Source organism: Rhea pennata, chromosome 3 (genome assembly GCF_028389875.1).
Source record: "Rhea pennata isolate bPtePen1 chromosome 3, bPtePen1.pri, whole genome shotgun sequence".
NCBI classification, from domain to species: domain Eukaryota; kingdom Metazoa; phylum Chordata; class Aves; order Rheiformes; family Rheidae; genus Rhea; species Rhea pennata.
The window spans coordinates 46083651-46103795 of NC_084665.1; the positions used below are offsets into that span (position 1 = coordinate 46083651).

The following is a 20145-nucleotide window of genomic DNA, read 5'->3' on the forward strand; positions in this document are numbered from 1 at the left end:
ATCTGATGTCATGTAACACACAGCAGGCTATCTCACATTTTCAGTCACATACGCACCAAGAGGGAAAGTGAAACCTGTCTTTAGGTCCCTCTTTTGCCCCAAACATCTTATGTGACTACAGTAAAGTCATTCTACCACACTACCTGTCTCGTTTCCATGAATTAGAACGTACCGTATTCCCCTCCCTTGCACGGATATGTCTGAGGATTCATATATTAAAGGTTATAAAGTATTAAGCTGATATCACAGCAATATAGAACATACAAGACCTGTGCCATTTCTCAAGGTTCCCTCTAGCCTTACATTCATTTGATATTAATGCTTGTGGTGTTCATCTTGCATAGATAATAATATATTAAAATCTGATAATAAGTATTTTTAACATGCAGAAACATATCAAAAGCTATTTTTGGATTTCAGTGGGAGGCATGACTGGATCTGACATACATTTTTAAGGCAAAATAATAAATCCATTTCCTCCTTTATTTAACTTCCAGAACTTGGATTTGAGAGTTTATATATCCCTGGGCACAAATAACATAATGCCTGAAGTGAGGGATGCTAGTACTGTACTTTGTAGGCTATTATAAAATTTATAGTAACAGATAAGATTTCAGTCACTGCATGATGAAAGACAAAAAGACCTGAACTCAGGTCTTCAAAGGAAGTTATAACATTTTAAGATCAATTTAATGTTTCAAAATAACATATTTAATGACATTTTTGGTAACTCCATCTAGGCTATGGGAATGGGTCATGGCTTGATAAATGGGTGTAATGCAGACACAGAAGTTCAGGACAAAATTTGGCAACTGTTTAATAGCTACAGGAATGATATTAAGAAGGAGTCTCCTATATATAGGAGACTATTTCCTATGAAAAAATGTTCTACATAATATATGATATATAAATGGACGAAGCAGAAACAAAAAAACAGAATTCAGGCTTGTTCATTTGTTGGCACTGAAGGAGAACTGGATAGAACAAGAGATTTTTGAACATCTTATCTGAAACTTTTGGTACTTCAAAAAGCTTGTCCAATAGCTAAGCATTTGGATATCACTTTTACTTGAATTCTTAATTTTTCATGACTTTTTATTTCTGTTCAATACATAGGAAATTATGACGACTGAAATAACAACCATGGTAATGTTGTCATGTGACAATGTGTCAAGGCTTTGATTATATTAAGATATGGGACCAATAAAAAAAAATGTAATCATGAGAGTCAGATTCCTGCATGGAAATTAGATTTCACTCAGTATTCCAGTTCACCCTCTGATTTTCCCTATGTAAATATGAACTCATTACTTTACTTTCAGAGAAAGATTTTATTGTTATCATATCTGGAAGCAATTCTTATCTCTAACATACTTGGTCTTAGCATCTATACCAGTACAGCCATATGTTGATCATCCTATCTAGCAAAGAGAAGACTTCTTATTAAGATCCATTGCAGTTGTGAAAACAGGAAGACATGCAACAAATAGCAGAGGAAGAAAAAGCTTTTTTTAAAAAAAAAAAAAAAAAAAGCACTAGACTTTGCTAAACTGGAATAACTATATTGTGTGATATTGTACCCACTGAAACTCAGCTTCAAAGGAATTGAAAATCCAGATGTGGCTACAGAAATTACTCTTTCATGAAGAACCTCCCCCACCCCCATCACTCAAGGCATAAATGAGCCCCTCAGCACTTTGAAGTCCCATATCTCAAGCAGGTACTTGATTCCAGATAGAAACCAGGAAAAGGACACCACTGCTGACAGCAACACTGCATTGTCACTTGAAGTTATAACAGACATACAGTACTGTGATTACTTAGGGAAAAATCTCACCTGCTTTGCAGTATGTGAAGCAATAAATGACATACATCTATTCTGAGAATGATTAATGGCTAAAATGAAGCAGGAATATTTAATCAGTCTCAAAAGATCAGTTATTAAAACTAGGTGAGATGGACTGTTTCTGCTGTACAAAATCCCATGTTAGATGAAATTTGCCTCCTTCGCAAAGGACCAGTACAAGGTCTAGGTATGTCTTCAGTTATATTTAAATCTCTGCTGGAGGGCATCATATGAATCTTCTTTTAGGACAAGAGTGAGTTTTATTTAACATGAAAAGATGAGGCTTTAGAAGTATTGTGAAGGGACAAAAAAAGCACAAGTGATAGGATTTTGTTCTCACACTCTCTTATTACTAGAATATGAGCCTAATTCGTAGTGCAGGAAATGTGCCGTGTCATGGTTTTCAGTGAAGTGAAATGGATATCATTGCAGTACCTAACGGAAATGTCCAAAAATTTGCAAATATTATTCTCAACTATATTGGTAATTTCAGCAAGAAAAACAAAACACAGAATGGGAAGACAAGTTAATCTGATTTCTTGCTCACTGCTCTCACCAGATGCTTTATCCACAATGTAGTGAAATCAGGGGAGAGAACCACTCTGCATTCGCTTGGGGTCAGCCTATGATGGATACTACAATGAAGAAGCTTGAAATATTGCAGCACCTAGTATAACCACTTTAAAAACAAGGAAATGCCAGACTATATTTTATAAGACATCAGCTTTTACTTACTTTGATTTTTGAGTGCCATACAAAGTGAAGAGAGTAAGGGAATATAGATTTTTGCAAAAGTATAGTTCTTACATCATTCCAGTTGTACAGGAGATTACTTCTAAACAACATTTGTCCTTTTTATGGAACATCCTTCTGAATCTCGTTTTTTCCCCTTCAGGAATACCTGGGCAGAAAAACTGAATATAAAGTCATGCACTTTTACATTGCTGCGCTGAACAACGTTTACAGCTGCCATTAGGTTTGTCATTGATCCATCCAGAAGGCTACACAAGTCACTGAGTAAGAACATCAATATAGAGACCATGACAGATCCTGGGAATTTTCAGTGTAGAGGAAAACAGGGCAAATCAGAAATAAAGTTTAAGGGACTGAGTGTCTGGAAAGCTGTGACTAAGTTTTCAGTTGCAGGCCCTGTGTAGCATATTGGTGGCAAAAGGATCAAAAGTGTCATCCTGAGAGGAAGCAGAGAGGAGATGCATCTTCAGCACAGAACTTCTCAGAAAACTTCGTAATGTAAGTATGTAAATGCTTATATAACCTGAGCAAATAATCTACCTACTTTTCATTTTTACTGTGTTTAGGGAAATAGGATTACTTGTAATTCATTTATACAAAAACATGACTATAATTTCTCCTAAACCTGTAAGATCCTGAACTTTGGCTAACCACTTGGCTCTAGATGCAAAAAAGCTCACATCGCAGGTAAAAGCAACACTCCACATGAAAACTAATACTAACAGAGGTAGTTAATTGGAATGTGGTAAATTGGGCTCCACTTGTATGGTGGAAAAGGGAATTTTCTTCAACTGAATAACCTCAGATGAAATAATATGACTGCTAGGCTTCCTTACATCTGTGTAGACAGAAAATATAACACCTTTTCAAACATGCCAGTAGATCACTACACAAACTAAGAAAAGCTATGAAAGTAGACAGCAGTATTAATTTATGTTTAGAGGTCAGTAATGTGTACAGACAGGCAGACTTTTGTGGACAGAATATCAAAAAACAAAAAAAAAAAAAAGATAAGGATGGTTATTTAGGGCATGTGTATTATTTTAATGACATAGCTGCAGTATAGCATGCATATAGCCAAGAAGCTCAGTAACAGGTCAAATTCAGTGGAACGTGATGATAGGAAATGCACAAGTCTTCTGAAACTGAGTTCAGAAAAGCAGTACAACACTCTGGTCCTTCTCCCATAAGACTCTACTGAAAAGATTCAATGTGAAAATTCTTAACAGCTTGAACCCAGAAGTAGATTCTGTTCAGTCCAGTTATTCTGAAAACTAATTTTTTTCCCCTACTCTTCTGTTGTTTCTATTTCAACTTTGACCAAACTGAAGAAGTACAAGGGTTTGGGGGCTTGTGCTTTGTTTTGCTATGAAATGTTTATTTAAAACAAAAACAAAAGTTTTATCTTTTCCCACTATCTGTTTTCCAGTTTGGGTTGGTTTGAGATTTAGAGGGTGATTTGCACTGTTGCTTATTCATTCAAACTCGTTCATATCTCCAATTTTGCATCAGGCTTTGGAGACATTATCAGTCTTGTGGCCTCAAGTTGGATCTATGCGTTCATGCCAGACAACCATGCAAAATGGGTAATTGTAATCCACAAACTTTATTTGTGTATGCAATTACTCATTTTGTAGATGCAGATAATATTTGGTTCACCTCAAGTCTCCATTCTAGAAAATTTAATTTCTCAAATGTTTAAAAACGATGATAGAATTTACAAATTCATGATTAGAGGTTAATAGAATAATTATCATAGACTTCAAGTAGCTCATTGGGGTTAGTCTGCATCTAATTTGTGTCAGTCACATGCATCTAAAACATAGTTTTAAAAATTTTGTAAATCTTTTTTTGTTTAGTGTTCAATAAGTCTGATATTATAATCACTCCATAATGAACTCAATATGCTGCTGACAACAGACACAGTTGGCATGTATATTCTATGCTTTTGTCATGCTAAACTGCTTTCTGACAAATAACAAAAGGGAAGTGGATTTCCTAATGGGTTGATTCCCCCTAGAAGTTGATGTTTTTCCTTGCTTCAGCTATTTTATCCTACAGATCATGCCATTTCACCCTCTGAAAGCCTATAGAAGAAGTCACAGTAAGTGTTCCTCAAGAGGCCTGTACATGTGGCGTACAGAGTTCCTGTTAAAGTGCTGCATTCCTGATCAGCATGTAAAAACAGCATTACCAAAAGCATTGCCATAATTGCATAGCTCCAGCATGTGCAGTTATGATGTTCCCATCCTCACTGCCAACCTCATTATTCTATTAATAGATTTATATCTAATCATTTGATAGTGAGCTGTAATACTTGACAGTGAGTGGATTATGCACTTCTCAAATGTCCGCAAAGTGTGATGAACGGCTTGGAGCTTCTACTCCCAATCAGAGGTCTCTACGACTTGAACTAAAGAGAAACTTGAGTGAGGAGATGCAATTACTCATCAATGCTTTGCTTGAGAAGTAATGCAGGGCTGATCCTAATGCCTAATTTCTCACATGTCATTGATTATTGTAGTGCTGAATTGCATGCAGTGTAAAATAGCTATTTAATATTATTTCTCTCTTAATGTAGACAAGATCTCTCTAAGATGCCTTAAGACACCAAAAAAGGAAAGACAATGAACATCCAAAATAACTCCGTTTTGATTTGACTTTGCAGTCAGATTTTTTTAAAGAATGAAATAGTGCCCTCTGGTGTTCTCTGTCTCATTTTCTCTTGGAGAAAATTGATTTTCATGCAACAAAAGTAGCTATCATTTCAAGTCTATAATTAAGTCTTTTGGCAATATTTAGAGGAATGTGGTTGGGTGCTTGTGCTTTCTTCAGCTCAGATCTCAGACATGCAGTATACTGTCCTCTGATTTTCTGCTACAAGTTATATACTTATTCCCCTTCTTCACCATCTCTCTGATGAAATCAAAATTGAGATTTTTTTTCTCTCTTAAGGCCAAAAAGTCTCTCCAAAGACACACTGTTCATCACATATACCATCTGCAAGTGGGACAGGATCTCTGATAGGTGTGCCAGGCAGTCACAGCTCAGTTTGACTTACGTTGTTAGCATAAATTTGCCTCTCTTGAAGTGCTTTCTTCCAACCTCAACAAACTCACTAGTAGTCGGGAGAGCAAGGGGAGAGAAAGGCATGCCCACCTGCCCACAGAACGCAGACTCCAGGGAATAGGTGAGGGAGCTTTGCCAGCTGCTTCCTCAGAGCTAAGGAGGAATTCTGTTTTCCAGCTTAGGCTTGAGGGAGAGGAAAAGAAGCAGGACGATTACAGTGGGGCACGTTTTGCCCCATCTTCCCTATCCACATTCATACATCAATAACAGGCAGGATTCAAAAAGATGTGTGTGGCATTTCAGCATCCACTGCTTCTTATGTCTACGTTGGCCTTTAATCTAGTGAAAAGAAAGCAGGATCTTGTTTGTAGTAGCTGGATATCAATACTAGATACTGTCTGCTTTGAAAAAAAAATTATCAGCAGTAAGCGTGAGGAGGATTTTAAAAGCTGTGGTTAGGAAAAAGCTCTCTTGCTTCCACTCACACTTTCCCTGCTAATGATTTTAGGCAATGCTTGCTGGAGGACTGACTTTTCCCTTGGAATGCCTTTGGAAGTGTGCAGATAACATTATGTATGCTAATAGCCTATGCATGCTAAGGTATGCTAATACATGTAACATAAAGATTGTCTGGAAGAGAGCTTTGTGGATGGGCTTTGTCTGTTGCCCTCAGTGGCTTTTCGATCATTGATTTGGAAGCCTAGTTCATGAGCCTCTCTTCTGTGTAAACTTTAACGATGCAACCAGATGGTCATCCAGTCGTTCTGATTGCATTTTAGCTTCCCTGGCCATGGCTGTCCTCTTGCTTAAAGCTATCAGATCTGGTGCCCATTACAATGTCTTGGTAGAATAGCTGGCCCATCTCCCTGCATAAAAGATCACTGACTGGTGACTGTGTGTCCCTGACCACAAATAATATTACTGTCAGGGCTTGTCCCAATGTCCATGTCAAAAAAGCATATTTTGTCCTTTCCTCTTTAAACTAAATACTCTAAAGAGACCGATCACCTGAGAGTGTCTTGAGTCTACCAGCTTTATTAAAAAGAACTACTTTTAACTGTTCCTCTTAAAATATATGTCTTAGATTTAATTTATGCTAAGGAAACCATTTATACTATCTATAACTATGTGCAGGGTTCTAGAAATCAAATAGTGTATGTGCTCCAAAATATCTTACATCACCCTTACTCTCCCAGTCTAGTGGAACCTGTGCTCCTGTTCCAAGAGTGCTCAGTAAGAGCATATTACTGTGAATGGGGAAGTATCGCTAGCAAGAGAAGCTACAGTATCATTTTTATGTGAGATTAATGCTATTACATTGCATTGCACATATTATTATATTGCAATGCTTTTTATCAATTTTATCTTATACTACTAGCCATGCCAGCTGAGTAACAAAGGTATAATTGACAGGAGTGACTACATTTACCATTCACGGAAGAAAATACCTCTAAATATAAATATCAAACTGCAATTAACGCTACTTTTATTTATTGGTTGCTCTGTAATTGACTCAAAATATGGGCCTCGAATTTCCAGTAAGCATCTGCCAGGTGTTTATTGGTAAATTAATGGTTAAGACCAGGGTGTCCCATTGCTAGAGAGACATACAGACTGACTTATTTTGTGCCTCACGATCCTTTTTGCTGTCTTAGTTGGGTGAGAGTTTATGTTCCAGATTAATCCCTTGATGGCAATTCCAATTAATTAAATGGAGGTAATTTACAGTGTCCTTCATTAGATCTGCTGTGTGTGTGATATCATAGTGGATCTATAAATAACCTGCATAAATTCTGATTCAGCAGCTGTTTTCCTATCTACTAAGTGAGAGATTATCTTGGCCATAGTGTCAAAATGGCTTTATTCAGTTATGAGAAACTATAAAATTAAGCGATGTAGGCTGAGGAAAAGCTGTGCGAAGGTCTGTGCAAAGTCCAAAATAATTCAGGGACCTCAAGTCTGCCCTGTGCCATGTTACAGAGATGCTACAATGCTGTTAATGGCATCTGGTCTGCCTGGAACATTGCCAGAGCGCCCGACAGAGCCCACCACACAGACAGGCATACCTTTAAGGACATGCTTCCTGGCCCCCACTGGCCTTGTGTTGATTGAGGGCTTGCAAAGGCATATCTCTCATGGGGATAAGTGTAATACCCTGACCTGTGAACAGGTAAACATGGGTTTCCTTAGGACTAAAAACTGAAAACTTTTAGATAAATCCACAGAAGCTCTGTTAGGCAGCTTCCAAAAGATCTTCACCTAGGCCTTCCACCTTTGACCAATCATTGGTGTCTCAATACAGGCACTCACCATCTCTCCACGATTCCCTATCTCTCTGTTTCACTCTCCCATCACATCCTTTTAGGTTTTCTCTGCCACCCACTCCTATCATTTCTCTGCTTCTGCCAATGCCACCCACTCCTATCATCAACATCTGCTGCTGTCTTGTCTATGGGCTGAAGGCAGGCCATCCTGTTGTGTTTCTTCCCCATGATGGCTCCAGCCTCTCTAGGAGGGGTCCAGGAAGCAGAAAGCAAACAAATAGGCCAACATCAAAGCAGCCTTCATTCTCTGCCTCCACCCCCAGCTTCCCCTTCCCATCTGCTGACAATGAAAGCAGTTTCCTTCAGGGAAAGCAGGGGCTTCAGAGCTTTACCCTCCCTCCCCCCATGTCTGGGTAGCTGCTCTTTCTGTGTACCTCTGTTTTGTGCTATCCTGCTTTCTTGACAAGGAAAGCAGAAAGAGAGGGAATCTTGGAGACATTTTGAGGGAAAACCATGGCTGTTACTGTGCTGCATACAGCAGCATGGCCTAAGTCTCACTACCAAATGGGACTCCTAAGTGCTGAAGTGCTCAGCCCAGTAAAGGACTCAAATCCCTAAAGCTTAATGCTAGACTCTATAAATTAGACTCTATAAATGCCAGACTAATAAACTAAACCTGCCCTGGAACATTTCCAGGCACTGTGGCAAATTGGCATAGAGTAGTCCTTAGCCCATGTTGAAATTAATAAAACTTCTTAGGATCCAAAACATCACGGAGGTATGAAAGCTGCCTATTGGAAATGCTCAATCAGATGTTCTCATACATGAACCATGCTTGTGGATATTTCCATGCACCACTAATCTGTCCAGGATAAAACTGTGCCAGGGATTGTTTTAACAGTTTAACAGTCTACACAACTGTCTAGGAGCATTCCTCAGCATTATCTCATTTACTGCTATAGAGGTTTCCTGTGTGTTCTGAACCCCAGGTCTCCTGCTGGCCTTGGTTTGGTACCCACTCAGGAATATACCAAGCAAACACATCCAACTCCACCAGATGCTTTTGTCCTCTAATTTAACGTAGGACATTAAACTGTCTTTTATCTAAGACAGTTGTGTATACCCATAGAGTTGTATGAGTACATCTGCAGATACAAAGGAATTTAAATTCATATTTCTCTGCAACTAGGACATGTCCTTCTTCAGTTTAAGTGTGAATGGTAGTGGCTGATGGAGCTGATATTCTCAGCTCTTGGGCAAACTATGTTACTGCACAGAAGAGAATGAATGATTTATGAGATAGAAGAAGGCAAGAGAGGAGAAAGCAAGAGACTGTGACAGGGGAAATCCTCTGGTATTCCTAGCTACTCTTCATATCATTTCTAAATTTTACATTAAGCAGCTGCTGTTCTAAACACTGAACTATTCTGTAAAATAGAAGAGAAGCCAGACTACACTATGCCATACTTTATGGGAAAAGGTGTAAGACATGTGGCTAGGACTCCCAAGAGAGCAGGGCATTTTCACACAGTCTTCAGGATGCTCCTTTAGGTTGTGATTTTAAATATGTTCCATCTCGAAAGCCTGTTAGGCTGCTGCCTACTGTGCCTGGTGACTTTATGCTGCTTGTTTTAGGCCCACTGGGAATCTCTGAGTCTCTTTAAATTTTGTAGGGAGATAGTTGCTGATTTATTTTTTATTATGTAGCTATGTTCCTAATTAAGTGCTCAGATATTCAGTATTACAAAACACCAGATCTCTGCTGGATCTAAACTTCAATTTATAATAGGAGATAGTGGGCTAGATTCTGATCTTATTTAATAATGGAGTAGCTCCATCTTCCATTTATTTAATGAGACTATAATCTGGCTTCCTGCCTTTTCACAGCCCTACCATATTGCATATTGCAATTTTCACTCATTAGGCTTAAATAAACATCAGCTTTAATACTTAGTAAAACAACCCTACTTTGAGAGAATAGCATTGACTTGCAACCCAGCTCATGGCTTTAATCTCTATGTACTTGGCACTTTCCCAAGCCTGGAAGGCTGTAGTAAAGTAAATATAAGGAAAGAAAAACAAAATTTCAAGAGCACTAAAATGAGAGCTCCTATAAAAAAGCTCCTATAAAATATCCTATTTTTTGGTTGTCGCTTTCTTCTCTCAAATAAATAAATGAATATACCTGCCCCTTCATTCTGCTGAGATTAAATGACATGGCACACTGTGTTTTTATAGCAGAATTTCTCAGATTACAAGTGACTCTATATCTGATATAAGGCTGTTGCCCTTTGGAACTGGAAAACACAACAGTTTTCAGGTAGAAACCTCAGAAATAAACAAGAAAGAGAGAAAGAGAGGAGAGAAAAAACATTGTCTCTTTCCATTGGTGCTAATTGCATTGCAGATGCTTCTGTAGCTGAAATAAGTCATCATATCCCCAGGCAGAAAATTATCCTGATTCTAGAAAGCCTTGCTGTTCCCAGAGAAATCTGCCCAGGGCAAGGGAGTGAAGCACTTTGCTGAATCCTTTCCATTGGTGTCACATTAGGTTCTCCCCTGGGCTGAGACCTGCAAGCACTGAGGCTGTGAAGGTCAAAGCAGGAGGAATTTGAATGCTCTGTGTTTTACACTCTGGCCTTGTTGGGGATTGCAAAGAGATACTTCCTTTTCTGCCCCTTACTACAGTTCTGGCTAGTTACTTCAGGATGAAAGTCTCCAGAATAGGTGAAGTTCAGAGGAAATGGTGACAGCATACTTACTTAAGTAACAGCTGCCCTGCTGGAGAATAGGCAAAGAGGGTGACATTACCTGTGGGGCTTGGGATGAGAACCAGGACACGTCCCTCTGGAAACATCAAATCTAGCCAGTACTTGATGTGCTTTCAGGGCAATTCTCCAAGCACTCTGCAAAGTGGACTTCTCTCCTCAGTTCTCCACTATGGTGGGAGAAAGAGAAGGGAGCAATCTGAATCAGTGGAGTCGAGCAAGCAACACCTGAGAATTTGAAAATACAGAGTGCTGGCTGCAAGTCTATAGCAGTTTCAAAGAAATTTTCAACTGAAGAAGCTCCTTCCATACAGGGTGGAATTCCACATGAAAGCACAAGACACAGTATGATCAACCCAATCCAGCATAACTAGAAGTCAAGCACCAATCAGACAATTTAGGCTTTCCACAGCACAGGAGTTACTTCATCCCCAAAGCTAACACCAACATGAGAAGGCTACTTTCTTGCTTTGTCATTTTTAAATAGATCTTGACAGCTTTCTACAAGGTTTGATGTCATCCCCTTGTAGAATGAACAAAACCAAACTCTCAAAAATCAGAAAATTTTCATTTTGAAACAGGATCCTTTTATCAGGGCAGCTTCCATGAATGATAAAAACCCACTCAATCAAGGTATGCCAACAAGAATAGTAGCTACAGTTGAAGCTGGAAATCAGGAAAAATGGGATTTTCTCATAGACTTTCATTGAGGCTGCAGAGGATCAGTATTGCTCCCCTTCACTTTTTTAAGTCCCTCTTGTAGTGATGTAAGAAGGATTTCAAGTATAACCTTGTATTTCCATTCTCATACTGATTTCATTTAACTGGCTAACATATCTATCTCTAGTGAAGTCTGTCTCTACGTTTTTTCCTTGCTTATTTATTCTAGCTATTAAAAATAAGATCACTTAATTGCAGTGATCTCCACATTATCACTTTTGTATTGACATAAAAAATAACATCTTCCATTAAATTCAGTTTTTGTCAAGATAGTTTAGAAAAGAGTCCAGAATATATTTTATGTAGTAACGGGGCGGGGGGGGGGGGGGAGGGAGGAATATCATGCATGTCAGTATTTCAGCTTTCAGGAATATAATGGAAAAGGTAATAACTGCAATAAAAATGGATGTATACAGCCAGCCAGATCCACGCTGTAGAGCACAGCCCAGACATTGTTTTTTCTGTAAGGTTAGAATTTGCTACATAAAAACCTCAGCGCTGCTTGGCTTAACGTTAAATAAGTAAATTCTGCCACCTACTGGCTGTTTGCTGGGAGGCTGGTGAAAGTCTGTTAAATTCTACAGTCACAAAAATGAAGTGGTATATGCCTCAAAGGATTCACCAGGAGGTTCAGTAGAAAGAAACCCAGCCACACAAAGTTGTTTTCAATAGGTCAGCATATTCGGTATTTCCTTAATGAAATCAAATGTATTCTTTTTTATTTCATGTATCATCTAATGATTTTTCTACAGGTAAAACGGAAAAAAAATAGTTTGGTTCCACTCAAATATTTGAGGTCTGAAAAAGAAAACTTTTCCTTTATTAAAAATTTGTTTAGTTCAATCATCAAGATCCAAATCCCCTTTATTCATAAAACTTGTTCCTTTCAAATTTCCTTATGGCCTATTCCTGACCTTTAGTCCTTTCCGATTTATTTTCCAGGTTAGAAGACATCTTGTCTTTTTTTAGCAGAAGTGGCTCTGTAAAACTCATGACAGCACTTTCTTAGCCTGAGACCAGTAACACTGATGCTCTTAAATTTACCATAGAGATCATTTTTTGTATTTAGAGTTTGACGCGTTTATTCAAGATATAGAAAGTTTGGCTGATGCTGCTGCACATTTAATACTACAGAGGCCCCTGAAATTGCTGAAGTACATCAAAGACTTATAAGAACTACATAAGTTAAAAATTTGATCCAAAGAATACTCAGATTTTGAGCAGGAGTTGCAAATGGGGAGGGTAGTGAAAGGAAAAACACTGCAGATCAGTGTACACTTCAAGTGGTGCCACTGATCCAGTTTGAAACTCCCCTGTCTAAACCCTGCTTTTTGGACTATTTTGCAGTCTTTTTTCTTTCTTCTTTCTGCCTCAGCATTAGAGGCTTTTTAAATTAGTCTCTGGAACAGTTTGGGGGATTATTGGCTGTTTATTGCAGCATTTTTGCTGATGCAAACCAGCAAAGATGGCTTTGGTCCATGGTAGTTTTAGTCCCTTTAATGATCTCTTCCTGTAGACAAAGATTTTATGGGCTTAAGATTTGGGGTTTAAATCAATATTTACTGCTGAGTGCCTGCAGAATGCAAATCATGGATATACTGTAACGATAACTTACTTAAAGATGATAACCTCTATATTCCAATCATAGAAATTGTAGACACAACTTCTAGAATTAGGATTCAGCCGTATCAGCTGCGAGACAGAGACCCTCTGAGACCAAGTAACCTGTCACACCTCTCATCTGAAAAAAAAAGAAAAAAAAAAAAAAAAAAAAAAAAAAAAGACCCTCATTATATGTGGCCCGGCCCTCAGAGTATAAGCTCTGACAAATTTCTTCTTGCCAGGTATCTCATATCCTCCCTCAGCAAAGAACCCACAAAATCAGCTGAAGTACTAACACACCTGTAACAGAAATCTTCCTTTTTAATTATAGACTTAAACATAACAATGCAGATACATTATTCTATTGATTTTTTTGTAACTGTTACTAATTTGCTAACCAAAATTTTAACATTGTCTTTACAATAGTGAATTTTTCTTCTTCTAATTTGTACAATGTGATGAGTGAGTTCAGGCAGCTCTAGCAAACACAAGATATGTTTGTCAACATCAATATTGATAAACAATGCAGCCAGGGACTGTTCTCTGCAGCCCTGCGGCCAGCTGGCACCGTCTGGCTATCTCCACACTGTCAAACCCTCTTAGCCTCCAGACAAGGCTGGCTGCATGAAAATGGCCTCTTGGGAACGGTCCCTGGCCTGTGCCTATCTCCAGCTGTCTAGGAATTGCTAGTTAGTTTTACCCAGAGTCAGGCCAGGGACTATTCTCGCAATATAGCAATACAGATAATCAGATAATTCCGCAATACAGATAATGCCCTAAACATTCCCTGACACTGTTTAATTAATTTAATTTAAATACAGTGGACTATTTTCTCAGAATCCATAAATCCAAAAGAAATATGATTTTATTGGAACTTTTTAAGAAAAACTTGGGTTTTTTTCTACCAGTCTTCTAGGATCCATCTGGAAGTTGGCAACACCAGCATACCCCAGGATATAAGGACTTTTGTCCTGATGGTTGTTATCCTCTGCCTTTCTGCCAGGGGGCAGGAAGTGGAGACACCACTCAGCTTTTCAAGACCTTCCTTTCTGTCACAGCACGTCACTGGCTTTTAAACACTAAAGTGCTTGAAGAGTGGTTTTCATTACACGTGAGTAAATATTATTTACAGACAGAGTATTCGTCTTCAAAAGTTTGTGTGGCAATTGGGTATGCCTACAAAAAAGTCACAAGAATCAGAGAAAATTGACTGCAGAAGCCTTCTCAAATATTAACTAAATAATAAGAAACTGAAGCATTACTGCTTTTAGAAATAAGATTCATTACATACTCCTGGTAGAATTAAAAGAGAGATTTCCTGCAGTGAATAGTTGCGTGCATGAGAAGTAACAGGACCCTAGCCAATCTGCCCATATTCAGCAGCTTTAAGGTCTAAGTTTATTTTCACTGACTTTATAAGTAATAAACTTGCAAAAACTACGAGGTACACGATCAACATGCCTGATGCACAAGTAGCATAGACGACTTGCTGAGTGGATAAATGGCTGAGGCAGATGGCTCAGCAGAGATCACAGGAAAATGAAATTGCATTTTGTGTCAACGTGGTCTACATATTGCTCCAAAGGCATATCTGGAGAAGGAGCCAAAAACACAAGTGCTTCTCTGAAGCAAATCCAAACTCTTCACTATTCATAATCTAACAAATACAGACTGATATTATCATAACAACATTTTTTCGTGAAAAAAGTTTCCTACTGGATCAGAAATGGTTGGCATCATAGGGATTTAGCTACTATTTTTTACAAGTTGAGCTGGAAAATAGAGATATAGAGATGAGTGCAAATAAGAATTAAATTAATAGAATATTTTAACTTCAAAGGAGATTTTGCCTGAGCATGACAGCATGCTCCCCCCACCCCGAGATATGCTCTTTTCCCTACTTTCCTGTTGTCCTCTCCCCCAACACACACACATAAAGAGGTCATCAAGTTGGGGAACATGGACTCATTTAGTTTGAATGAATTCTTCGGCCAGATCTAATGAGGAGAGATTTATATTGCTGGGACTTGCAAGAGAATTTTGGATAGTATTCAGTCGTCAGACAATTTTTTCTCATCTGCTTTACAGCTGTGATTTGAGGAGGGACAGATACAACCTCTGCTGTAGAAGTTTTATATTATAAAATCTTCCTGAGCTGCTACATTTAGAAACAACTTTCATCCTTGTTATAAGCACTTGCTAGTATGTGCTGTTGCAATGACAGAAAGTTCCAGTATGGGAAACATCTGAAAGATGCTTCACCTCACGTATTGAACGTAGGGAACGAGTGCTAACAATAGACCAAACTATGTGGTTTGGGCTGTAGGATCCTCTGAAACACATGCTATTTTATTTTGCTGGTATGAAATGTCTGAAATAAGTCTTTTGACAGTGAACAGCTTGTACTATCAAACAAAGCTTTGCTAATGGCTAAAGAGATAAAAAGCTGGTTGCTACCCTAAAACCCCTCACTATTTTTCAGCTAGGAAGAATTTTTGTACGTCCCTCACTAAGTCACCAATCTCTGGGAGAAAATGCTTGTGTATAGATATATGACCGTGTGTATATATATATGTGTGTATATACATACATACATACATATATATATATATATATATATATATATATATATAACCCAGCATCCCTGATGCTTTGCCTGACCATTCACATTATCTTCTTAGATTTTATAACCAGCTTGAGATAGTTAATAAGCACATATGCCATGTCTCTCTTCACCCCTAACTGACATAACACAATATGCACCTTGATATGGCAGCCTACCTAGTCTTACATTTTAAAGGATATATTAGGAAATTATCAAATCTATCTATAGTGCATCCTTTGAACATAATTGGTTTGTGAACTGCCCCCAGTCAACTTCCGGAAACGTTGCCTGCGTGAGTCAAGCACACTGATCGGCTCAAATATTTTCCCCATCCTTTCTGTACCAATGAGCACGACCACCAGAGGGTGCCAGGAACCCACATTGCTGACTACAGCGAGTCCTATATGGCCTTTTAGGCACAGCAGATCTGCAGTGAACCGATTCGTTAGCTGCAAATCCAAGCACATATATTCCTCCAAGGTTATGAAGTCAACTATTGAGAAAAATAAACAACATAAAAAATTACAAACCAGAAGAAAAAAAAATATGTTGAAATCAAAGACAGTGTCCTGAAAAAGGGAGGCCAAACCTGACAGCAAGGACTGAAAAGCTTCCATATGTGCCATTTACTATGAGACGTAAGTGTAAAGGAAAAGCTGCTTTTAAACCATTCAGTTTGTATTTTGACTATCACTGTCACCTGTATATTTTCCATCTAATACAGTAATTTTTTTCTTTCTTTCTTTTTTTTATTTCTACTGCAGCTTCAGGCCTGATTCATTCTCTCAGCTCCTCTAATGTAAGTCAGAAACAATTCCATTAAAGTTAATAGAGCTGCGTCTAGTGTGTTCCAGAATGGGATCAGATCTGGGACCTCACTGCTGAGTCTGTACACACCAAAGAGTGCCGACTATCCTTCCTTGCTAATAAAAATGTTTATTTAAAGTAAACGGATTAGGCACATAGAGCAAAAAGCCAAACTGAACAGGAACTATTGATAAGCGTGGTAGCTCTCAAGCTTTTTAGATCAAGCCCTTCCCTCTCCACTTACTCCTTTTCTGTAAAGAATGTGAAATGCTCTAGCAGGACTTCTGTCCCCTGTAGTCTCCTTCCCTCTTTCAACCTTTCGGCCAGTGTCTAAGGAAAGATACCTCTTTTCAGCCTATACAGAGAAACTAAATATCTCCACAGACACGATAAAGATAATGTTTTCCCCATTAGCAGGTACATACACTCACTTGCCAAGGAAAGACTGAGTGCACAGAAGACTGCACAGCTTCATGAGTTACAAGTCAACGTTAGGCAGCCTCCTTAACCACAGGGTGCTTCTGTCCTGAGCTCTCAGGCTGAGACTGATACATTACTCACCAGGATACTCAAGCATTAGGAAAAGGTTTTTCCACCATTATTCATCCAACCAAAGAGACTGGACCATTGTTCAAATACGTAGCCCAAATCCTGGTCTTTCCTCAGCATTCACAGGATAAATAGAAAAATATATATAATTGCAAAATTTCCTGATTCTAAAAGGATTTCAACGGTTCATCCACCAGTGTCCTGGATATGCATAACCTTCCTGCTCCAGCTGTGCTGGCTGAAGACGTTATTGTTGCTAGCGCAATGTCAGCTGCTCAGCATCACCAGAGATCACCACGCCTGCAGATCTGCCAATCAACCATCAAGTGTGATGACTCCCTGCTCTACTTCAGCTCAAATAAGCCAACTGGCAAAGGCAGTCTATTGAAACAGCTTCAACACTTCTGGCTTATTTTGACTGGAAAAAGCTATGGAACACTTACAAGAACAATTTTGTTAGAAAAGCAGAGGAAGTAGCAGGGTCCTGACTAGCAGCTTAAGGTGGTCTGATAGTGTCAAGATCACAGATGCATCTAGAAAAAGACACAGATTAGGACATGCCATCAGGAGATATGGTACTTGTGCAAATATTGTGTTCATCTGGGAAAAAAGTGCTTTCTTACAAAAAAGAACAGCTCCAGCATTTATTAGGCTTGTACTTACTGATGAAAAAAAAATGTTTAGTTTTTATTGTTATACTGATGTTGCAGATAGTAGATGCTTTAGTAGATGCTTTCTTGTGCTTTTTTCTGAACTCAGAATACAGACAAAAGAGTCAGCTTTTCCCCTTTATCAGAAAGACTGAAGAGGAAATCTGTTCAAAAAAACAAATAGAAACGATGTCATTTGGTCATCTCAGATCTGTTCAAAACTTCAAGAAAAATAAGCCTTTGCCAGTCAAAAAGAAGAATTTCAATGTTTTGATTAAGGAGTAAACTTTCTCAAGTTTGAGTAAAAAAGTCTCTACAAGTTATTTGCTGTACAGAAGCCCCTGTCAGATGTTTTTCAAAGAGTTTAATTTACGGATTATCACTGGTTTAAACTGATTAGGTAACAGAGTTAATAGTGAGAATCTGCTCCCTATTTGCCCTGAAAATAAAGAGTGTTCAACCTTTAAAACTGTTTCCATCTTGAATAATCAAACATTCAGTTTGTCTTCATGGATCACTTTAAATTCTATAGCATGTTCATGGACCACTTTAAAAACAGCAGTACAAATTATGTATCTACACGTGTCAATTCAATATAATCTCTGTGCTTACTTAACCTGATCTGGTTAATAGTATTGCAATTAAATGACTGTTAACCCATCACTGTTGGGCACCACTGTAAAGGTTATCTGTGTGCTCTGCAGGACAATTTCTACATCTAACATTGCCAAATACAGAAGCACAATGTGAATTTCTGGCAATTATGACTTCATTTGTGTGAAAATGTATGTATACTTTATCTTGCATGTAATATTATACACAATGATCTAGAAATATAGCCATGTGTTACTCTGTCTTACCGTACCTTCCAAATAACAGTACATTTTTTACAAAAAAAAATAAAAGTTATCATTGCTCTTTGAAAGTTACGTTTTCCCCCTAGCTATACATTTCCATGAAGAAAACCAGCAATGGGTTAGACTCAGGGGATGTGAAATTTCAACTACTCCTAGACATTGGATAATGGGTTAAAATACACTTGACTTTCAGGAAATACTGCGATGTGTTAATGGAATGCCCTGCGAAGATCATGGGAATGACTTTGCTCCATCCCTTTGAAGACATGGCATATCTTTTTTTTATCAGTAGATTGTAAGAATGCCTGTGAGTCAAAATCGTGTCATTGTCTGAGTTGCTCTATTCCTGCTTAAACCTCATTAATGAGTTTCCATGCGTGTGTGATCATACAAACAGAAGTTAGCAGTAAGTTTTGGCCTCGTCTTTAGGCCAGTCGATGGATGAAAAATGGGCCTGTAAAAGGAGTGTATTGGTTAGAGAACTGGGAGAAAAGATCATTCCTCAGTCAGTTCCCACCCACCGGAGCACATTTTGCAAGCAACACTGAGCAGAAGTCTGCAGGGATAGGCAGGGGCGACTCCCAGCTGAGGCGAGCTGTGGGCTGGTGTTACAAGCCGAGCTTGTTGCTTGTGGCAGCATCACAAGATGCCCCAGCTCCCCTCGCTCCCATGCCATCCTTATCCCATCCACTTCCCCCTGCACATCTCTTGTGTGGTCCTGGAACTGCTCCTGCCCCACGGCAAGTGGTGCCAGGAGCGAACCCGGGGTTCTGCTTTGGCAGAAAACTAGTGCCACCCACGAGTAAATAAATATTGCCCTTTCTATGACTGCAGGGTGGACGGACATCCAGGGCCTGCAGGGGAGGCTGCGGGAGCACCCTGCTCCACAGCAAGCTGGTGGGTTGGCCAGCCTGTGTCCTTGGATGGCGCCCAGGGGCCTCAGAGAAAGGCCAGGGATTTACGACTCTAGATTGATTGATACTGATTTTTCTACAGCCACTATGGAGTAAATTCAGCTCTTGTCCCTTGTAAATCCTGTGACTTCCATCATAAAACCTTTTCAAGAACTCGGCTTGATGCTCTAGAAGAACTACGCTCATAAGTCTTGAGGCTTCAGAGCATTTAAACAGCCTTTATTTTAAGGGAGGCAGATCAGAGCATTGGCTTCTCTTGTTCTCCCCACCCCGATCTCAAGAGGTGTTTTTTCATTTCAAGAGTCTTTCAGTGTTTCAGATATACACATGTTCAATAGCAAATTACAGCAGCCTTAGCAAGTCCTTAAGGGCTGAGGAAAGGCAGTTCCCTTAATTCCTAAATGATGGCTGAGCTAGATTTTAATTAAAATTGCATGAACCTATCCAGAGTCAGTTCAAACTGAGTTCATGAAAATTTTCCAATCAGAACTAATCTGAATGTTTTTGCAGGTAGTGAAATTAAAACTAGATCTATATACAAGGTCATTGTGTTATCCTATTGTAAAATTTTGATGCAAAAGAAGAGAGAGGGTTATTGGATTCCCAAACAAGAACAGAGTGACAAAATAATCAATGTAATTTTTGTTTGACAGAGATGGAAATCAACTTATGGCCAGAATATGTTTGAGTGAAAATGGAATTTTTTTTCTTTTTATCAGTGTAGAAATACAGAATTCCCTC

The 20145-nt window shown here is 38.7% G+C and overlaps 1 long non-coding RNA gene across 1 annotated transcript in view; it reads right to left on the reverse strand.

Moving 5' to 3' along the window:
* Window positions 1–17203, reverse strand: part of LOC134139247 (uncharacterized) — an 80444-nt gene extending 63241 nt beyond the window's left edge. Inside the window, exons 1-3 of the long non-coding RNA XR_009958096.1 lie at window positions 16996–17203; window positions 13036–13161; window positions 10744–10870 (exon numbers count right to left, since the gene is read on the reverse strand). This is a non-coding gene — a long non-coding RNA (uncharacterized LOC134139247). The remainder of the gene's footprint in view (window positions 1–10743; window positions 10871–13035; window positions 13162–16995) is intronic.
* Between the last annotated feature and the right edge of the window lie 2942 nt (window positions 17204–20145).